Source organism: Carlito syrichta, unplaced genomic scaffold (genome assembly GCF_000164805.1).
Source record: "Carlito syrichta isolate Samal-C Ts95f unplaced genomic scaffold, Tarsius_syrichta-2.0.1 Scaffold306834, whole genome shotgun sequence".
NCBI lineage: Eukaryota > Metazoa > Chordata > Mammalia > Primates > Tarsiidae > Carlito > Carlito syrichta.
Window position 1 is genome coordinate 557985 of NW_007250930.1, and position 22309 is coordinate 580293.

Here is a 22309-nt window from a genome sequence, read left to right on the forward strand (position 1 = left end):
AGCAGAACTCTCTTGGACTTTTTTTCTAAGCTCACTCTTAAGCTGTTCACCTCTGTGGTCATCACACCCAGCTGTTAGCCTCCATTAATTGCTAACTGATTACTCTATTGTTTTCAATAATGTTTTGGGGCCTAAATTGCTCCATAGGCTAAATTAAAATCTGGTAACTTTTTAAGGAGTAATCTTAAAGACCAGTTTTTGAAGTTTATTCTAACCCTGGTTTTCTCTGGTAAGTTCCTAGCTGGTCTCTGGTTTAGCTTATTGTTCTTTTGGAGCTAACAGTTAACACTGAACTGCTTACATGCAGAATCTCTCGTTTTTGAGAGTACTCTTGGACTTGAACTTTCAATTCTCTATTCCAAATAAGTCAGTTCCTTTGGGAGAGCTTCGGAGCTCTCTTTCTTCTCAGCCTGCCTCTCCTTCTGGGGAAAACCTCTGTGTCATCTTTGGTGGGTGGGCTTTGTGGTCTGCTCCTCTTAGAGTGACACTGCTGTTTAACATGCAGGGCATTGGATGGGGATGGCAGACTCTGGTCTTCTCAGCTTGCCTCTTTTGGCATGAAACACTCTGCCTTATGGATGAGGTGGGGTGATGACTATTGTGCTAGGCTTGATATCTAGCTGCCACCCTAAGAGTGGAGGCTAGGTAGAGGAAGAACACCAAGACCTCTCCTACTCTTTCCCAGAATAGAGATTCTATAACCCAGAACTGGGGGAACGAGAAGTGCTGGCCTGCCTGGACTGGGATCTGAGAGATGACAGTGCCTTGTGTTATTAGCTTTACCTGTCTGCAGCAGAACTTTTGTAATGCTGAACTGGTTGTGTATATGTAGGGTGGGAAAGCTAGAGAACTGGGGAAAATTAAGTAATGAATCTGATACCATAGACTAAGCTGTTCTTACTGAAATTTGGTACATATTCTTGAGTAAATATTACTTTGATGTTGTTTAAGTAAAGTTTTCTGAGACCTTAATGGTTGTTTTAAAATGATTTTTTTGCAACTATTGTTCTTTTTCTGGTGGGAAGGTAGTTTGTGGAACTCCTAATATTACCATTCAGGAATCAAACTTATATTCTTTCAACATTAATTAGAATTATAATCCATGGGTTTTGGAGATACTACATATACTTTACTAACTATACTATATATAAAAACTGTGTTTATGTTCTAATTCTTTGTACCGGGGATTCATTTAGAGTAGTTATAAAGTATTTATTCATATTGTCATGCATGTTTATTATATATCCATTCGTTCAGATCAATTATACTCGTGAGCATATATTTATAGTAGTTTCTCTCAGTCATACTTTAATTAAAATAACATTTATATTAATTTTAATATTTCTTACACATGCATTTTTGTTAAAATTTTTGATTATACACAAAATATGAATGTACATGAAAAACAATATTGAGCAAATGCACCTACACAAAAATAAATACAATTTATATGATTCTACTTATGTAAAGTACAAAAACAGCAAAACAAATATATGTTGTTAGAATAGTGGTGACGTTCTTCTTTTTTCTTTAATCTGGATGTTGGTTACTGAGTTGTGTTCATCTTGTGAACATTCATTGAGTTTTAGTCTTATGATATGTGCACTTTTATGCATGCTATATTATACTTAAATAAAAAGTTTAAAAGTTTATTATGAGGTCTATATGAGTTATATAGCTTTAGTCAAAGTTTAGAGTAAGTTTACTATATTTAACTTTTTACTTATTTTGGTATTTAAAAATGATGATGTTTTGGTCCTCTAGTTTAAAGATGACTTGTTTCCTACTCTTATAAGTGAAAAAACAAACTGTATTATGAATTGTTATTAGTATTAACAATTTTTTTGGTATTGTGTTTCCTCGTAACATTTTAAGATGCTGTGAGTCTCAAAATATTTTTAAAAAATATTGAAGTTTAGAGGTCATTTATAAGTTGTTGAAAGATAAACATTCCCCCCTCCCGCCCCCGCAATTTCAGGGAAATGCAATCTAGACCCTTTATATAATATATACATAAAATCAGGGAGGTCTTTTTATCCTTTGTAATACATTTTTAAATTTTATTCTGTAGGACTATTTTGAAAGAAAGTGGGTTTGCCAGATACCTTCATTCAGCTGTTCTTATCAATGGAGCTATGCTTATTTTTGGAGGAAATACCCATAATGACACTTCCTTGAGTAACGGTGCAAAATGTTTTTCTGCCGATTTCCTGGCATATGACATAGGTATGTATCTGTTAGGATTATACGAAGTAGGAAATATCAAAAATTTTCCATGCTTATATTCTCAAATACATTAATTGGTAGCATGTGTATATGTCATTTTAGATATAAATTAGTGATAGGTTATGTCTTTCTAATTTCAGCACAGTGGTAGTATAGAGCCAGGAGAACAGAAATACTAAGATGAGGTAGTGGTGGTTACAGGGGAATAGAGAAAGCCAGGTTTGAATGTCCATTTTGAAGCCTTTTGTGTGCTGTATCCCTTTGTGAGCACTATATCAGTCTAATGTGTTTGTTACTATATTAATTTTGATAATAAATAGATATAGAATACTGTCAAATGTTGTAAATTATAAGTATAAATTATAATATAAATATTTTAGGTTTCAGTAGGGATAAGCAAAAATGCTCTTATAGTAAGCATTTTAGATATACTTATTAAGTATAGGAATCTAAGAGAAGTAGAGAAGGGAATACAGAGAAATTAGAACTGAGGAAATATCATTTTGAGATAAAATGGAAGCCTAGATTGTATCTAGGAATAGAAGCAACCAAATAAGCACTTTTTCTCCAGAAAACAAAAATGCCTTTATACAGTTCACTTAATTTCAATTATGCTATATAGATCTGTCCATTTCTGAATATTTAAGTGAATGTATTTATTGAAATACTAAATTTACTATCCAATAGATGTTGTGGTAAAAACACTTTCTCTGTGTATCATATTATATGCATGTATCAATACATAAGAGCACCTTTTGTTGATGACATAAATAAAACAATATAACAAATTTGAAGCTACTAGGAAACAAAAATAAAAGAGATGAAAGAATGACACATTTAGCAGATGTCACAAGTATTCTTTTGCTCTTAAACCTTATAAAGGCACATGGTCTGCTTTAGTAGATTATTTCAAGTGGAAACATATAAAGAAAATTATGGTTGTTAATCATATTTTTGTCTTTGTAATTTTATAGGTTTGTTTGGAAGAAAATTCCTAGTAATGAAGTTGAGCATAATTTTAAACTCTAAGCCATGAGTGCCATTCTGTGATTAATTATTATATACTACATAATTATATCTAATCTATTTGAAATAATAATTTAAAGTGATGACTCATGAGTAACATGGGACTGTCTCAGCTTTTAGAAGGCTCATAAATTGTTGTCTAAGATCAGAAAAATGGGTTGACTAGAGTACTGAATCTAGGCTGGCAGTGACCTTATCTGTCATTGCCAGGCCAGGCTTGGCTAGTCAATATATTATTTTGGCTATGGTGATGAGAAAATGGGCTTATTTTTCTGGAAGTAGATGAAAGTTTTGTTTTTCTTCTGAGGAAGGAAATACTAGGAAAAGTGTAGAATTTTGTTGGTATTTTTAAAAATTCATGACGTGAAAGTTTGAACTTTTGCAAAAGAGCCTTCAAGGAACTTCCACATAATGCCTATACTTTGATGAAGAATTTAAGATTGAAATATTTTGTAGCTGACATAGTGGGAATTTACTTTTTATTTCTTACATATTGTTGAAGATCATGATATTTCAGGCTTTATGTATCAAGTAAGCTTACTAAGGTGAATAAACATTAGAGATTTTTTGTTTCAGAAAAAGAACTGTGAGAGTATGATTATTCTAATTGCAACTGTTGATTAATTTCCTTCTAAGTGCTAGGTACTATGCTAAGGTATTTATATATAAAATATGTAACCTCTCTAATAACCTTGTAACAAGGTATCATTATTCTCATTTTCAGGAGGTTAAACAGTCAAAAGTAGCAGAAATGTGTCCAAAGTCATGCAAGTAGTAAGTGGTAGATCTAGCTTTTGTGACTCCTAAAACTGTGGTAGTCTTTCTACTTGACTTCAGGCATCATGGTGAATGATTGAGTCCATTGTGTGTTCTTAATTTTGACAACAAATTACCAGATACCTTATATTTAATAATATTTGTTTCATAATACAGTAGAAAGATAGAAGCAAGTATCAGTTTCATTTTTTTAGAAAGTTGTGCAGACTGGAGGAAGAATAACATAATTTAAACAATTTTTTAAAAAAGCAGGACAGAAAAACTCCCACAGTGGGAGGGGACCCGAGGGGGTTGCCCTAATTTTATTTTTTAACACAGGAATTATTTTGCTCTGTGGTAACACTGACAACAAAACACAAAGGCAATCATACAATTCAATGTAGATTAAAAGTGTTTTGTTTTATTTCATTTGATTATTTGTAGGTACTTTTCAGTGAAGTTATTTGTCCTTCTGATTTGGAGTATCAAATGTTGGACTATTTTCCTGGGAAAAAGTATTTTTAATATTATTTTTATACTAGCCGGGTTCAGTGGCTCAGCCTGTAATCCCAGCACTTTGGGAGGCTGAGGTGAGTGGATTGCCTGAGCCCGTGTGTTTGAGACCCGCCTGGGCAACTTGGTGAGACCTCGTCTCTACAATAAGTCAAAAATTAGCTGGGCGTAGTAGCACACGCCTGTAGTTCTGACTACTTGGAAGACTGAGGCAGAAGGATCGCCGGAACCCAGCAGGTCGAGGCTGTGGTGGCCGGGAGCGGCCACTGCACTCCAGTCTGGGTGACAGAGTGAGACTCCAATTCAAAAAAAAAAAAAAAAGATTATTTTTATACTTTAAAAAATGTCTTTCAAAATAATTGTTTTCCTTATGGAGCATGTTTTTGTGGAAATAAATATAAGCTTTATAAGATGAACAAATTAGAAAATAGTTCCTTTTTGAAAAAAAATGTTATATTGCTAATTTTCACTATGGTACACTGAACTTTTTGGCATATTTAATTGAAAGGTATTTTATGACTTAGCTGATTGCTTTGTGCTGCATGATGTTAAAACAAATAGGAATATTTGTGCCATTTCTAATATTTCTTTGTTGCAAAATGTATTATTATTTGAAACTTACTGCCATAGCAAATTTTATACAGTGAATCTCATTAATCTTTGAGAATATAACCTTGCCTTCACAGTTCTTATTCAGTTATGCATGATAGATGTAAAAAGCATATGCTGGTGATTTTCAAACATGACATTACCTTGGCTGGCATCCCCTTTGAAGGTTGTTGGGAAAAAAAAATCAGTCCTATGTAATCAGATTCTTTTTTTGAGATTAGGTACTGGGCATCTGTATTTTCAAAAAGTGACCAGAGTGCAGCTGATAATAGAGCCAGGACTAGTGAATAAGATTGGATTGCCTGTAACATGCAGCGTGACACATTTCTTAATTTTCTAATTTGTAAAAGTAGTTTGAGGTCATATTTTAGAATCTGAAACTTCATAATGTGTTTTGTTATTGTTAATAGTGTTATTACTGCTTTCAGAAAGCCACCATGACAACTTCTATAAGATGAAAAAATATCTTTCTGGTAAAGATAGTCTTCTATTTAGAATTCAGTTAGAATTATGAAGCAAGATGAACAACTTGTTAATCATATTTTTTCCTCATCAAATAGATAAAAGAAGCATGAAAGTGTAGTTTCCTGAGTTAAATTGTTTAGGAATTTGGCAGAGAGTATTTGTATAATAAGTGTATTTTGCAGGAAGCAGAATAGCTGAAATTTAACATCATATTGAACTCATAATAGAATTTTTAGAATAAATTACCTAAACATCGTGGTTTTACGTATGCATGTATGTATGAATGTATTTAGTTTAATTTTAATTTTAAAGCTGTAGGGTACAATTCAGGGTTAGGTATACAAAGGGTCATTGTACAGGTACAGTTTGGGCCTCACTTTGGTCCCCACTTCACTTGGTTTGAAATCAGATACCCTTATTGATGAAGTGTGTCCCCCTGTCCCTTCCCTGGCAGTTTCCTACTACTGCCAATCCCTTTCTTATAGTATTATGATAATTGATCAGGGTCCACTTATGAGTGAGAATAGTTTTTTGTTTCTGATTATTTTCTTTGTAGGTGATTACTTAAAAACAAAATCAGTAAAAACTTAAAAGTCATTTCATCTTAGAGGCAGTAATATTTTAATTGATGATTTATAATAATATGTTTGCCTAGCCATCTTATAAACAGTGAAGTTGTAGCTTGGTGTACCTTTAAAAAAATCACTAAACTAATTTATGAAGCATAGCATGCATAATTTTGTACAACTCTGTGTAGTGATATATATGCATGCATATATAATGGATACAGTATTTTAAGGCATGTAATTTTATAGCAAGATCATATTAAAATTAAAACATCAAATTATTTTTTAAAAAACAGGCTAATAAGTAAAAAGAGAAAGAGATCTTTCATATTGAGAAAAATTATATAAGTTTTGGAATACACTGGCAAATTTATGAAAATTCCAACTTACTTGCTCTTTATGTTCATAATTATTGTCATTTTCTGATGGTTGTTTTAGTAGTTCCTCTCTCTGCTACCAGTATTTCTCTATGTCTTTCTTTAAAATTTTAGGGATATTCTTGAATGAAAGAGGCACCACTTGCCTGACCACCTGAAAGGATCAATTGGTTTCTTTGTAGATCAGGAAAACCTTTAAAATCAATCATTCATATATATATTCCCCCCCCACCAACAAAGTTAGCCAACTGTTGACTGTTTTAAGTTTATTGTATCCTTTGCTCAAGGTGTTCTTTTTTTTTCTCTAGGATTATATAGAAGAAATAGTTGTTTCTTCTTCTTCTTTTTTTTTTTTTTAAAAAAAGAGGCCAGCAAGTAACAGAAAAAGCAACCTTTCATATTGAGAAAAAGGAGAACTAACATTTGTGTAATGTTTCCTGTAGTGTTTGGCACTTTTTACATGGTTTGTAGTATAATTCTTATTACATCTCTATAGTATACATTATTATATTTAATTCATAGTCGAAGGCACTGTGATTTATCATGATTAAACCCAAAGCTACACAAGCTATAAGATGATGAATTTAGATTTTGAAGCCAGGTTTAATTCAAAGTTCGTTTGATTCTAACACTGCACTGTATTGATTTTGCCTGATTTAACAGGCAAAAATTTGAATATTTTAGTTGTAAATAAGGCATGTACATTTCTTAGTGTAATACGACATTCAATAAATAGTTTCATCAGGAGACTTAGTCAGATTTTTGAGGTATATTTGAATTTTATTGTGCCTGCCCCCTCTCACAAATTGATCAGAAAATAGTGGACCTCAAGATAGAAATTCACAGAGAAAGAAAATAGACTGTGAATCTCTCTCGTTATTTACAAGTCTGCACTCATTTTGCGAAATTGTTTTGAATACAAAAATTACTAACTAAAGATTACAAAAAGGAAGTATATTTTGAAAAAACAGTCTATTCAATAAATGGTACCAGAAAAATTGGATACCTATATATGGAAGAATGAAACTAGATCCTCATCACTCACTATATACAAAAATAAACTCAAAATGGATTAAAGGCCTAAATTTAGGGCCCAAAACAATAAAACTACTAGAGGAAAACAGGGGAAATGCATCAGAACATGGGTCTGAGGAAAAGATTTTATGAATAAGGCCTCAAGCAGAAACAACAATAGCAAACACAAACAAATGGGATTATATCAAACTAAAAAGCTTCTTCACTGCAAAGAAAAAAAAAAGTTGAAAAACAACCTACAAAATGGGTGAAAATATTCGCAAACTACTCAACTGATGGAATTAATATGCAGAATATACAAGTAACTCAAACATCTTAGCAGCAAAAACAATAGAATCTGATTAAAAAATAGGCAAATGATCTGACAATACATTTCTCAAAAGGATATATACAAATGGCCAAGAAATATATTTTAAATGTTCACTATTACTAATCAAAAACAAATTTGTTAAAGGATCAAAATTACAACTAAATTGGAGAAATAAATTTGTGTTCTATGCTGCTGCAGGATGAGTTTAGTTAACAATAATATATAGTGTCCAATAGCTAGCAGGAAAATATTGAATGTTCCCTACACAAATAAATGATAAGTTTCCAAGATGATGGTGTGCTAATTACCCTTATCTGATCACTATATATTATATATATTGAAAGATCACTATGTACCCCATTATTATATACTATTGTTATTTGTCAGTTTAAAAAGGAGAAAAAAAAAGGAAATAAAAGTTTCTAAATGTTTCAATAAAACCCTTGAGGTTAGAAGGCAGGGGAAAGCATATAGACATATAGATTTTTTAAAACTAAAAAATTTAAATACTATAGTAGCAAATAGGTCCAACAATATTTCACAGTTTAATAAACTCTGAACAGGTAGGATTTATTATAGAATTCAACTATGGTTCATTATTGATGAAGTTATAATTATAATTTATTACATCAAGACTGTTCATGAAAGCCAAAAAGAAATATCATTTTATATTATAAAAAATCCTAAACTATAGAAACATTTCAATTAAGATTGGATTCCAAATAGTGATGCCTACTTTGCTTGGCAAAAAAATCAAAAAACAAAACTAATGAAATATTTATTAAATTGTGCCGGGGAAAAAATTCTGAGAGAAGAATAGATATGAATGAGATAATCTAGAGTAAATTGTGCACATTTTAGAATATTAAAGGAAGTTTTGAGCTAGAAGTTAAGAAAACAAAACCCCAGTGAAGTACCATCATTTAAGGAACAAGTGGAAAAAAGATTTTTGGCAATATCCAGAAATTTAATTTCTTATTACAAAAGTATTGAAGTGGTTAATAGAATTTTTTCTTTATATTTATCTTGTTTTGAGCCTTGTATATATAACTTGTGTGTTTTTTTCTGTCATGTTTCAACTATGCAATTAGACTGACTTATAAACTGGTATTTAAAGAGGAATATTAAAATAATTTTTAATGTGTCTTTAAAGTATTATAGATGCATATTTTTATGAAAATATGAGTATTTCTAGAAAAAAACAAATGTGCATTTTCCAACTGTATTATTTTATATATAACTGATAAAATAAATCAGTCTCTGAATTTCAGCTTGACTTCTAAATATGGTTATGTGACCCCTCATGGTTAAATAGTTTGGGTGGCACAGTATTCTTTACAAAATTTGGGTTTGAGGGAAGAGTAACTCCAAGTTTTTGATCTTGTCTGTATTGAGTGTATGACTTGTAAATTAATATTTAGTTCCTTGTAGCACAGGGTTTTTATAAAAATCTGCATTCTAGAGAGTATATTTTACTTTGGTCATTATTCTTGTGTCACATTTCTGTTGGTATGAAATGGTATTTCTGTAATTTTTATAATGTCAATTGTTGGGTAGTATTTGTTTTAATTTATCTAGCCTTGAACTGTTTATGAAGTAATAATGACCTAGTGCTCCTGAATTATATTTTATTTTTGGCAAGAAATATACATTGCAATCAGACAGATTAATAATGTAAGGAACTTTATAGTGTGAGAATAGGAATAGACTACATGTAAACACATTACATTAATTTAGTGTTGAGTGTTAAGGCCTTTGACTTATGCCCACATACCCAGCTGGCATGTTTTAATTTTCCTTTTCTTGTTATGTAGACATAAAGAATCCCCCATAACTGTAAGATAAGAAAAGGGTGTTGGTGCAAAAGTGGCAGGTGACATGGGGGTCTGAGCCACCTGTTTATACAGATTGCTTGTGCCCTATGGTCTTACACATGCTTGATCTTGGGTACCACTTCTATCTTATATTCTTAGGATTAATGGTAACAGAGCCAGCTAATGATAGAAAACTCTCAAACATGTTCACTTGATTACCTATGGTCAGACATTTTATCTTACCAGGATCCAATGGCATGGTTGGAAAAGAGGGATATAATTTTTCACTGCAATGGCTTTTGACATGTATGTGGAATCTGCTTTGTGATTCTTTCACTGGGGTTTGCCATAAATTCCATAAGCTACTTTTTCTAATATTGACACCAACAATAACTATAGTGTCTACTGAGTCATATGTTCCTAACTGCAGGGTTGCTTGCAGTGTAGACCTGACCTAAAGCAGAGCTATTTTCTGCCCTGGCTGGAAAGATCTGGCAGCCTTTGATATTTTCCAGTATATGGGCAAAAGCAGTATTTTTAGGAGTGGAATATTCTGCCTTCAGAATACAAAGAGGCCTACCTGATGGTTTGCTTCCTTCATTGTAATGGGAGTTGCAAATGCAATGATTGGTCTTTTAATTCACATGAGATGTCTCAGAATGTTCTTGACCACTGAACTCCTAAATACTTTACCAATGTGAAAGGTCTCTGAATTTTTTTTTTTTTTGAGTTGGAGTCTCACTCCATCGCCCAGACTGGAGTGCAGTGGCTGCTCCCGGCCACCGCAGCCTCGACCTGCTGGGCTCCGGCGATCCTTCCACCTCAGCCTTCCAAGTAGCTGGAACTACAGGCGCGCACTACCACGCCCGGCTAATTTTTTGATTTATTGTAGAGATGAGGTCTCGCTAAGTTTCCAGGCGGGTCTCGAACCCTCAGGCTCAGGCAATTCACTCGCCTCAGCCTCCCAAAGCACGGGATTACAGGCTGAGCCACCGAGCCTGGCTGGTCTCTGAATTTTTACAGGTTTTATTTTTCATACTTCGAAGCGTATATGCTTTAACAAGGTGTCTGTTGCATTGGTTATTTTTGATCATCTGGCCCAATTAGTATGAGGTCATTAATGTAGTGGAGCAATGTAATGTCCTGCAAGATATCCAACTGATTATGTATTCTGACTATATGTGTTCATTCTGAGGCAAGAGTGTAAATGTATACTATTTTCTATATTCCATGTGAATGCAAACTCTTCTAGATTTTCTTTTTGGATAAGGTTAGCAAAGAATATATTTGCCAACTCAATGACCATGTTAATCTGCTCTTATGAAGATAATATATCTTGGCCTGGTACCTGCAATTTGAGCTACTACTTGGTAGTAGGCAATTGCCATCATTTAGGCTTTGTTTAGTTTACAGGGGCCAAACTCATGGCTTAAATGGAAATTTGATGGGGTACATTGTCCTGGCATTCTTTAGGGTGATACTAGTTTTTGCCGCCTACTCTTGGAATGTAATAGTTTATTTTAAAATTAACTGTATTATCCAGGGGATACCAATTTCTATTGACTTCCACTGTGATAACCAAGGACCAAATGTGGTAGATATTGTTCCATTTGCCAAGTGTGTTTATTCCATTTAGATATACAGGAACTGAAGACTTGATCACTGGGTCTCCAACCCAGTAGACCCATTTGAACTAGACCTTTTTCAGGATTCCATATATGTCTTCATTTCCATATATCCCTTCTATAAAGAGAAGCTGTGATGGTACTTTATATCTCCAGGTGTGTCAATTCAGCCTGTTTTTAACAGTACTTGAAATGTTTGTGTTGCCTTTTTCCCTAGACTACAGTTAACCTGTGAAATTATTATGGGTGTCTTTGAGGTAGACCCGAGTTAATCACCACATACACTTGCTATGGTATTGTGAGGTACTTCCTCTTGGACCTCAGAATTTTAAATTTATTAGCTCTGGATTTAAAAAGTGGCTCATGTCCAGAAGCTAAGCATTGCATTGTAACTTTTTATTGCAGCATTTACCATCAGCCTCCTGATATTTCGTCCCTAATTTCTTTTGATAATCTAAGTTGGGTTTGTGTTGTTGATGCACTTGTTGACTGTCTATTTTGCTTCTACGGATATTGTGTTCTATTAAACATCTCTATAATTTTCTATAGCTTGAATGCATCCATTAAGGGCACTTTTTGATCTCGTTGCTTGTTACAATATTTGCCCTCTATTTGGATTGGATTCTGATGCTTAAGTGTCACAAGCTGGCCTCTACTGTCCTATTGTCTCCATCACTGAGCTCAGTTTTGTTTGTTTTTCTGCTATTAGCTTTGTGTACCAAATTCTTAGTGATCCTAATATCTCTTCCACTACTCACTCTTTATGGCTTTGTCAAGTGACATACCCCCTGAGCCTTTCCATTGATAAACTGATGGGTTTTCTGATGTTACATAGCATATTCACACCAGTATGCCCACATTCCTAGACTTTTAATTGCTGCCTTTGCTGTTTGCTATGATAGTACTCTCATTTTGATCTTACTTAGCATGGGCCATTATTTTTATGTTTTCCATGTTTTTAGCAGTCATCCTAATATCAAGTTCACACCATTTCTTGACATCCTTGTCCAGGGGTAAATCCTGCATCTTGGGAAAGTGCTTTCAAATCAATAAGCTTTCCTTAATCCAATAGTAAAGTTCTGGTTTCCTTGATCAAGCTCCCCTCTGAATCTGGTACCACATGTACTCCCCAGCTTCTGCCACTGTATGCTGTCTAGATCTTACATATCTTTTGGAGTTTAGCCTCTTTCTTTTTCAAGCAGTCCTGGCATGTACCAGGATGAATTATGTTGATACCTAACCCAACTTACTGGCCCAGGGGCCAATAGGGGAGCTGTGAGCAGACTGTGAACTGGGACACAGGATTTGCCGGAGAGAAGATGCACTGTGTTCAAACAAAAGCAGAGGGTAGTGTGGATCATATTTTGCAGCTTCAGATGATTCAGAAAGTTTGGGAATTCACAATTTGGAAAGATTTTCTGGGGACAATAACGTCTGATGTTTTTATCCTATATTTGAGTCCTCCTATTTTCTTTCTTCTGGATTTGACCTTGGAATATCATGCCTTTTTAATTGACAGGCTTTCTATAATAGGTAGCCTTTGTGTGTGTGTGTGTGTGTGTGTGTGTGTGTGTGTGTGTATACAGAATCCTAATAGTAAACACATATATATATATAATATATTTATTAATATATATGAAGGAGATCCCTAGGCTCTCTATCAGCCTTTCATTATCATTTTTTAGAGCTTAGTGGGGCTAAGCAGTAGACATGAAATTTGTCTTAATAGTTACCCTACCCTCACATTTTTCAAACATCTAATACTTCACATCGGCTAGAGCCTTACCTTCCTAATTCAGCACTGGTTTACGTTTTAGCAGTTTCACAATGACCACCTTGTGTCAGGAGCTTCCTGTGCTCCCCCTGCCACCAATGATGTGTTCTTCATTGCTGGCCCAGCAATGTGTGATCTATCTCCATCTTATTTCTTGCTTTCTGACACCACCCCTGGAACCAGTCATAGTTTGACTTCTCTGGGAAGCAGACTCTAAGATAGAGTTTAAGATTCATGAATGTTCACCCTTAAAATTAATGCCTTTCAAAGAAGTGGCAGATGAAGCAGAATTGGACAAAGGGTTTTACCTAATGTATATATATGTATATAAAAAAATTGGACAAAGGGAAAGTTTGAGTTGTGATGATGGATGGATAACCTTAGTGCTGCAAGGATTTCAGCAGCTAAAATAGTTCATTGGCATTTTTCCATGTTGAACTGAAGTGGTCAGGCCTTTGAACCCCTACATTGATCAACCATTGAATGTGGGTCATTCTTGGAAGGGTGTGCCCTTGAATGAAGTGGGCCTTTGCTGCTGAGGCAATTCCTGAAGTGACTTGCAACTGACTATTCACTGACAGTACTACTAGCAACACAGATAACAAAGTCTTCTTTGAATGATGATCTGGGTAGCATATATTTATGTCTGCCACAAATACCCAAGCTTCAAAGGATTAACACCAAATAAAAGTTTATTTTTCACCCATTGTACATGTTAAGTTTTGGTTGGCAGGGCAGATTTGTTTCTTGTCATCAATTAGGGACCCAGATTGACAGAGGACATGCTTTTACATTGTCTTTCATTGATAATTAAATGGTTCCATCCAGAAATATGAATATTACATTAGTTTGCATTTCATTGGAACATTAAAATTTTAAGCAGTGTGGGAGTATAATTTTACCCTGTACCTTCAGGAAGAGAACTGGAATACTGAACAGCATGAATGTCTGCCACAAATTTTGTATGTCATTCTTTTCAAACTTTTAATATAATTGAAGATGTCTTGGAGATAGTAATAGCCCTTTGCTTTTGCTTCTTACCACTATGTATGTTAAGAGGCAAAGAAGCAGAATTTTATTTTATTATTATTTATCTAAATTAATTGCCTTCATGTATAATTAAATTTTTATTAATTTGCTATAATGTTTATCTTCTAAATGGACAGTTTTTTTTTAAAAAAGAATATGTCTGAGACTATAAGAACTGTTCTGTAAATAGTGGGATTAAAGGAAAGTATACATACATAATAGTGAAACCTCTGACTCCCCTCATCAACTCAGGTACTAGAATGCTGTTATCCAGATTGAGAACTTCCAGGAATCTGACCAGCCTAAGAGAAAGCATGTACAATTACTGACATCTGGATGTCTACAACTGAAATGGTACCACCTAATCAGAATCCTAATAGTAAACATGTTTTTCTTAAACACAAAATTCCCAATTACTTTGTATTGCTGTGCTCGTAAATTTAAAAGGGCAGCCAGTTATCATTTAGAGATTTACAAAAAGCTACAAAACTTAAACTATCAAACAAGTAGGAAAAAATAAGAAATTAGAGGAAATTGAGATAATGCCAAGAAGAGATTATAACTCAGTCTTTATGGACATAAGATGCTACATTCATGAAGCAAAATACGAAAATTTAATAAAAATAGATACATCATTCAGAAAAGAAAAAGTGGGCTCTTAGAAATTAACATTAGCCTAGTGAATCGATGACTTAAAGAGAAAGTGAAGAATGTCACCAAAGTATTATAAACAATGGACAGATAGAAAACAGGATAAGAAGTAAGAAATTTAGATGATTATTCCAGAAAACTTGATGTCTGAGTAACAGAAGTTGAAAAAGTAAAGAACATAAAATTTTAGACATGAAGGAGATTTCCAAGTGAATAATTAAAAATATATTTTGGGGATTGGAGTACATGAATTTTAAAAATAAAAGAACCCATTGAGCTCTAGAAAAATGAATATAAAAGATTCACAGCAAAACTCATCACAAAAAAAGTGGAGACAGAAAAAAAGACCCTAAAAGATTCCTGAGAGAAAAATGAAATATACTATCATAGATAAGTAATGAGACTCATTTGCATTGGGCCTTACAAAAACAATACTAAAAGCTGGAAGACAACGGGTTAATACCTTCAATATCTGGAAATGCTTTTCATGTTCGAATTCTAAGTCCAAGCAAATAATACTGTAAGTATTAGAGTGATACACACTCATTTTTAGACTTACAAGATCTCAAAAATATTCCTTAATGTACACTTTCTTTAGAAACTGTAGGATTATATCTCCTATGAAATATTAGATTAACCAAATAGATAAGATAAAAATGAAATCTAAGAAATGGAGTCTATAACAGAGAGGAGATGTGTGTGGGAAATCCTTATGATGGTGCAGTAGGCCTAGAAAGTGGTAAGTTCATACAGGACAAGGAAGCAGGACATGTGTCTGGAGGGCTGTCCTTAAAAAGTGAGTGAAACCAATAGCAAAAACATGGAACCAACCATGCTGCCCAAATAAGCTGGACTGGATAAAAAATGTGGTACATATACACAATGGAATATTATACATCCATAAAGAAGGACAAACATATGGACTTCACAGCAACTTGGATGGATTTAGAGTCTATCATACTCAGTGATCTAACACAGAATCAAAGAACAGAGTACTGTATTTTCTCACTCATAAGCAGGCTTTGAACAATTATCATAATACTATAAGAAAGGGATTGGCAGTAGTGAGAAACTGCCAGGGGAGGAGGTGTGGAATTGGCAGTTGTGGGAAACTGCTAGGGGAGGGAGGAGAATACCTCATCAACAAGGGTACCTACATAATCAATGTTTGTATACCTAACCCTGAATTGTATCCCACATCTTTAAAATAAAAAAAACATTTTAAAAAAGTGAGTGAAACTACTAGATAACTCGATGTATTAGAAAATATTGAGAAAAGATGTACATGTCTGGTAAATAGTTGGGGATGAAATGGCTGTAGATATATTGAAAAGTTTCAGTGATGTGTGGGGGAAGTCAAAAGTTGTTCAAGTATGAAAATATACTCATTTGACTTTTGATCTTTGCACAAGAAAAATAAAAAACTGTAACAGCACAGAATTTAAATGATGCAGAACTTAGTGGGTGAGGGATAAATGTTCACAAAGTGGTCTGGGAAAAGTATATGGAAATATCTGAAAAATATGGTATATGGGAAATTTAAATTAGTTGCCTACTACATATACAAAAATAAATTCTAAATAGATTGAAGACAAAAAATAGCAAAAGCCAAACTGAAAAATCTTCAGAAGAAAATTAGTGATTATGTTTAAAATCTTGAGTTATAGAATAAAATATACAAATCATAAGGAAAACAAATTTGACCAAGTTAATGTGCAGACTTTGGTAAAACAAGGTTCCTTAAACTAAGTGAAAAGAGAAACTGGAGCCTGGGAGAAGATATGGTAATGCATGTAACCAGCAAAGGATTGGTATCCAGAATATTTAATCTAGGATTATTTAAATTATTGAGAAAAAAAGACAAAAAGCAAATAGAAAAGTGTGCAAATGACTTGAATAGTGATTTCACAGGAAAATAAAACAAATGGCCTATAAATGTGAAAAGATATTTGACTCACCAATAATGGGAAAAATGCAAAATAAAGCCATTTATCAGATTGATAGAAATCAAAAAGTCTGAACGAAGTATATATTGCTGAGAATGTGAAATAAGAGGAACTGTCATGTACTGCTGGTTTGAGTTTAACTCAATATAGCTACTTCAGGGGACAAATTGCAAAGTCTAGTGAAATTGAAGTGTCTTTTCTTAAATTTAGTAGTTTTTCTCTTAGAAATCTACCAGAAAAACTCTTGAAATGTGCATGATATGTATAACAGTATACCAACATGAGTAGTAATGGAAAAAAAGCTAAATGACCATGAACAGTTTAATGGATAAATATTTGGTATACATAAAATGGAATTCTTTGACACAGTTAAGATAAACATACAGTACCACTTTATCTATCTATCTATCTATATCTAAATGAATTGTTGAATTGATACTTCTTCAAGGAAAATATACAAATGTCCAATAAGTGCATGAGAAGGTACTCAACATCACTAATCATTAGGAAAATGCAAATCAAAACCACAATGGTATATACTTCACACTTATTGGGATGGCTATTATAAAAAATCAAAAGTGTTGGTGAGAATGTGGAGAAGCTGGAATGCTTTCACATTGTTGGTAGAAATGTAAAATATTGCAGCTACTGTGGAAAGCAGTATGGCAGTTCCTCACAAATTAAGTTAAAATTACCATATGATTCATCAATTCCATTTTTTTTTCTTTTACAGCCCTTCCAACTCTCTCCCTCCTTGGTACTGTGCAAAAGGCAACAGTGGTTTCCAATCAGCAGCTAGGTTGTCCCTTCACCCTCCTTCTCCCCATCCCACCCTGCCCCTAGAGGGCAGGTTTATGAGCATGACAGTGTGTGAGCTGGGGCTTGGAACATAGGTGTTTTCTAGTTTATAGGGTTTTTGGCGTTTTCAACTTGATTCAAAACTTGGGAAAGCACTTATTTTTCTTTTTATTTCAATAGTTTGGGGGGTACAAATAGTTTTTGATTACATGGTTGTATTGTATAGCAGCAAAGAAGTCTGGGCTTTAAGTGTATCTGCTACCCCCACCTGTGCATATTGTACCCAATAGGTACAATCCCTCTCCCACCTCTGAGTCTCCAATGTCCACTATAACCTTCTCTTTGTCATTATAGGCCCTTAGCTTAGCTCCCACTTAGAAATGAGAACATGCAGTATTTGGTTTTCTGTTCCTGCATTTGTTCACTTAGGATGATGTTCTCCAGTTCCATCCAAGTTGCTGCAAAAGATGTTATTTAATTCTTTTTTATACTCGAAATGGGAAGATGTTTTGATAGTTATCTGTGTGAGGGCGCAGTTGTTCCCTGCTCCTCTGTTGCACCATGGCTTCCTCTGTGCAGCTGCCTCAGCAGTCCTTCCTTCTCCCTGAGCTCTGCATTTTCCCTGCAAATCCACATCCTTGTCCTTGAAACATGCTGTTCTTCAAGCACTGGTATTAATGAAAAACAACTCAATATCAACTCAATATCAAGAGTTTTTTCCTTCTCATTTTCTTTCTTTTTACAAGATATTTTCTCTATAGAGATGTGGGGTATGAGTCAGGATTAGCTATTACAGGTAGGTTTCATGCAGGTGAAGCTTGGTCCTCCAACTAGTCCTCACTTCCTCTGGTTTGGGACCAGGTACCCTTTGTGTTGTTGCATGTGACCCTCCCCTCCCTCAGCAGTGTACAGTGACAGCCAATCCCCCCCTTTTGCTAATGTGAGTAATGTTCAGGTCCCACTTACAAGTGAGAACCTGTAATATTCAGTTCTTTGTTTTGGTAATAGATCACTAAGTATAATGGCCTGCAACTTCTTCCAATTTGCTGCAAAGTTCATGATTTTGTTTTTCTTTATGCATAATACTCCATGTATGTATACCACATTTTCTTTATCCAGTCCACTTTTGATGGGTAGTGGGTTTAGTTCCATGCTTTTGCTGTGGTGAATACTGCAGCATGAACATGGATGTGCAGGTGTCTTTTTTGTAGAACAATTTGTGTTCCTCTGGGTATATTCTCAAGAGAGGGATTGTTGGATTGTATGAATGGTCAATTTTTAGTTCTTTTAGGAATTGCCATACTGCTTTTCATAGAGGCTGAACTAGCTTTAACTCCCACCAACAGTGTAGAAATGTTCCCTTTTCTCCACACCTGTGTCAGCATCTATTTTTTTTTTTATCTTGACCTTTTGAAATTTGTTCACACTTGATTTATGTCCAAGAATGTGACCGTTCTTGGAGTATGTTCTATGCACTGATGAGTAGAAAGTATACTCTGTATTTCTTGAGTGAAGTGTTCTATAGAGGGATATGAAGTCCATTTGATTGAGTGTAAAGTTGAGGTTCTAGATCTCCTTGTTTTTTTGCCTCAATGATATCTCTAAAGGTGTTAGTGGTGTATTTAGGTCTCCTACTATGATTGGGTGAGAGTCAATGTCCACTTTTTCATGTGTCTGTTGGCTGCCCGTATATCTTCTTTTGAGAAGTATTCATTCATGTCTTTTGCCCACTTTTTAAAGGGGCTGTTTGTTTTTTTCCTTTTGGTGCATTTGAGTTCCTTGTAGATCCTAGATGTTAGGCCTTTGTCAGACATACAGTTGGTGAATATTTTTCCTATTCTGTGGGTTGTCTCCCTGCTCTCTTGATGGTTTCTTTTGCTTTGCAGAAGCTCGTTAATTTGATGAGGTCCCACTTGTCTTATTTCTTAAGGTTTTGGCTTTTAGGGTTCTGAATAGGAATTGGTTCCCGGTTCCAGTTTCCATAAGGGTGTCTCCTGTGCTTTCTAAGATTCTTGTAGTTTGAGGTTTTACGTTTAGGTCTTTGATCCATTTAGAGCTAATTTGTGTATGGTGATAGGTAGGGGTCCTGTTTCAATCTTCTGCATGTGGTCAGCCAGTTTTCCCAGCACCATTTACTGAATAGATTCTCTCCCCAGTGGTTGTTGTTGGAGGCTTTGTTAAAGATGAGTTGGTTGAGGAATTGAGGCTTTGCTTCTGGAATCTCTATCCTGTTCCATTGGTACATATACACAATGGAATATTATGCAGCCATAAAGAAGGACAAGTATATAGATTTTGCAGCAACTTGGATGGATTTGGAATCGGTCATACTCAGTGATTCATCACAGAAACAAAGAACTGAGTTCCATATGTTCTCACTTGTAAGCTGACCTTGAACAATTATAATGCTATATGAAGCGATTGGCAGTAGTGGGAAACTGTAGGCCAGGGGTTGGGATTGGGAGTTAAGGGAAACTGCTAGGAAAGGGAGGGGCATACCTCATCAACAAGGGTACCTGCATGATCAGTGTTTATATACCTAACCCTGAATTGTACCCTACATCTTTATGATAAATAATGAAAAATAAAAAGAGTCAGTGTCCTCTTTTAGTTTGGTGGTTTTATTATAAAACCTGGTACTCCTGTGTTGGGTGTGTATATGTTTAGAATGAGGATTTCTTGCTGGTGGATTGGCCTTTTATCATTATGTAGTGTCCTTTTAAATTTTTGGTGGCTTGAAAACTGCTTTATTGGATATTAGAACTGCTATGGCTGCTTTCTTCTGTTTTTCATTTGCCTGAAAGGTCATTTTTCAGCCTCCAGCCTTGAGTCAGTGTGTGTCTTTTGCAGTGAGATGAGTTTCCTGATGACAGAAGATAGTTGGATCTTTCTTTTTTTGTCCAGTTTGCCACTTTATATCTCTTCAGGCACATTTAATCCATTTACGTTCAAATTGATTATTTATTTATGAGTTTATCCCTGTCATAGGGCTCCCATGGAGTGCTTTGTTTCCTTTTAACTTTGGTATTTATATATTTTTGTGCTGTTCTGTATCTGTTAATTCTGTTTGCCTGCATTTTTGTGGTTTGCCTGGCTGCTTTTTTTCTTTCTTTCTGTGCTCAACACCTTCTTAAGTTTCTCCTGTAGGCTTCTCTGGGGCAGTATATTCTCTTAGGGATTGGATGTCTGGGAAGGATTTCAGTTCTCTGTCACTGATGAAGCTTAGCTTGGCTGAGTAGAAAATTCTTGGTTGGAATTGCTTATCTTTAAGGACATTAGAAATTGGACTCCAGTCTCTTTTGGCTTGTAGTGTTTCTGCAGATAAGTCTGGAGCAATTCTGATGGGTTTTCCCCAGTAGGAAGTCTGTTCATTTCTCTCTTGCTGCCCTTCTGATTTTTTTCTTTCATGATTACTTTTTAAAGGCAAATTACTATGTCTCTGGGTGATTGTCTTCTCATGTCTCATGTCTTTCAGGAGTTCTCTGGATCTCTTGTGCTTGGATGGTTGTCTCTTTAGCAAGATGGGGTGCGTTCTCTTGAATGATCTCATGGAGTATTTGTTCCATGGTGTTTTCATTTTCTCTTTCTGCTTCAGAAATGTATAGAGAGAAAGTTGAGTGATGGTTGCCAAGGGCTGGGGGAAGGGGATAATGGGGAGTTATTATTTAATGAGTATAGAGTTTCAGTTTTATAAGACAAGGAATGTTTTGGAGATGAATAGTAGTGATGGTTGCACAACAATGTGAATGTACTAAATGTCACTGAACTATATACTTAATAATGGTTAAAATGGTAAACAAACAAAGAAACTAAAAACTCAAAATAAAAATAACTATGTGTATTAAAAAATAAGCAAGTTGCAGAAAGATCCATATGGTATGATACCATTTATATTAGTATAAATTTTTACAACTTAAACAAAAACCTATGTGTATATCATAAGTATGGAAATATTCAAAAGCAAATATGGGATACTGGTTGCTTCCAAAGAAGGAAGAAATAAAGAATCAAACTGGGGAGGGAATACATAAAGGATTTCAATCACATCTGTAAAGTTTCCTTTTTAAAAAAAATCTATGGTAAATATGGTAAAATACTGGGTTTGGCAAATCTGAGTAGTAGTATATAGGTATTTGTAATGCCATTATTTAGAGTATTCTGTATGCTGGAAAAATTGTAACTTTTTGTCCAAAAGAGAGTGGCTTCTAGAATTGGAAGAAATCTTCAAAAGGCCCAATTTTAGTTACTTATCCTGACTCATTTCTTAGATGGTTTTTCTAGGCATTTTAATTTTTATTTAGTTCTCATCTTGAAAATCTGATTTACTTTACTCCTTCTTTACTTCCCTCCTTGTATTGGATGGTGGTCCAAATTATTTATCCTTTAGTCCTAAATAGACTCAGGTTGTTACATCACTGTCTTTTCTGGACTCCAGGTGTTCCAAAAATGACTTTGAAGATTCTTCCTCTTTGGAGAGTTTTATAGTAAACTGCCTTCTAGAAGTTTGACTCTTTCATTTGAAGCATACAAAGGGAGACAAAAACAAACTACAAACAAACAAAAACTAAAAACAAAACCGGAATTATCTTTTGGAGGGTGGGCACCTTGTAGCACAGGCTTTCCCTGCTAGGTAAGTGTTTTAGGAACTCATCAACATCAGGGTACCAGTTGGCATTGTTGTGAAAGGCTGTGTTCAGTTTCAGTGAATTTTTGGGACAGTCCTTCAACATGTTTGCCCAATTCATGATGGGTGATTTACCAGCACACCTGCTCATACTGCTCTGTGTTC